Source organism: Cariama cristata, unplaced genomic scaffold (genome assembly GCF_000690535.1).
Source record: "Cariama cristata isolate BGI_N322 unplaced genomic scaffold, ASM69053v1 scaffold9609, whole genome shotgun sequence".
In the NCBI taxonomy this organism is placed as follows: domain Eukaryota; kingdom Metazoa; phylum Chordata; class Aves; order Cariamiformes; family Cariamidae; genus Cariama; species Cariama cristata.
Window position 1 is genome coordinate 20,100 of NW_009637399.1, and position 1,266 is coordinate 21,365.

The window sequence follows — 1,266 nt, forward strand, 5'->3', positions numbered from 1 at the left end:
GGAGAAAGAGGAAAGGACAAAGGTGGAAAGAGAATATGCATGAAGGAAACACGGGGAGAAGCTGGACAAGTGAGAGAGGGAAGGGGAAGAGGCTTGGAAAGAGAAAGGGGGAAGGACAGCAAAAGAGCACATGTTGGCAAGGGAAAGGGGCAGGGGCAAAGAAAGCTGAAGTGTGATTGAGAGAGAAAAAATAGCAGACAGAAAAGAGTGAGAGGGGGAAAAGTGAGTCAAACAGAGGGAAAGAAAATCAAAGGTATGACAGCAAGCAAGAAGGAAAGGAGAGGGGGAAAAGCAAGTATAGGCAGAGACTGACAGGGACCAAACAAGAGAGGACGCAGAAGCAAAGAGGCAGAGGGAAAGACAGCGAGCATGAGGTAAAGAGATTAAAAGGGAAATATGCAGCAAGACAGATTCAGAGTGATGATGGGAAGGGAGGGACAGCAACAGGGATAAAGCGAGCAAGAATGAGGTGGGAGCATGTGAGTTAAGATGAGAGAGTCAGCAAGAAGGCAAAAGGTAGAGGCAAGGAGAGTGAGGGAAAGGGGAAAAGGGTAAGGGGCGAAGAGAACAGGAGAAAAAACAAAGGGAAAGTGTGACTTGGAAAGACTGATTAGGAGAGAAAGGGAAAGAAAATAATGGAGAGGTAAAGACAGCAACATATAAAAAGCTGTGTCACCAAGTGGAGGAGCTATGGGAGGAAGTAAGCAGGCTTTGCAGCATCAGAGAGGATGAAAGAGAGACATTATCTTCTCAGAGACCCCATAGCTTCAAGGACCCTGGGCCGCAGCTGCAGTGCAGACAAAGGGAAAGTCTGTCCCTAGCAGAATGGTAAGTGAAAATTCTGTGGAAGGCCAAGGCTGGAAGATGGTGACTTCTGGCACCAAGACAAAGGCTCCTGCTCCACCTGAAGGCTTTCAACTATGGAACAGGTTCACTGTCTTCAGAGCTGAGGAGGATCTGGGTGTGCTTTTGAGAGAGCTTATAGGTAAGGATTAAAGATCAGACTAGTACAGGTGACATTGTAATGGGTGTTCGCTATAGGCTGCCTGACCAGGAAGAACAAGTAGTGAGACTTTCTACAGAGAGCTATAAATAGCCTCATGTTTGCAGGCCATGGTCCTCATGACGTACTTCAACCACCCCAACATCTGCTGGAGAGACAACACAGCAGGGCATAACCAATCCAGGAGGTTCCTGGGGAGCATCAATGACAACTTCCCGACCCAACTGATAGAAAAGCCTACAAGAAGAGGTGCTCTGCTGAAC

The 1,266-nt window shown here is 47.7% G+C and overlaps 1 pseudogene; it reads left to right on the plus strand.

Annotated features, from left to right (window-relative positions):
- The first annotated feature begins 825 nt into the window (after positions 1-825).
- Positions 826-1,266, plus strand: part of LOC104167915 — a 2,282-nt pseudogene continuing 1,841 nt past the window's right edge.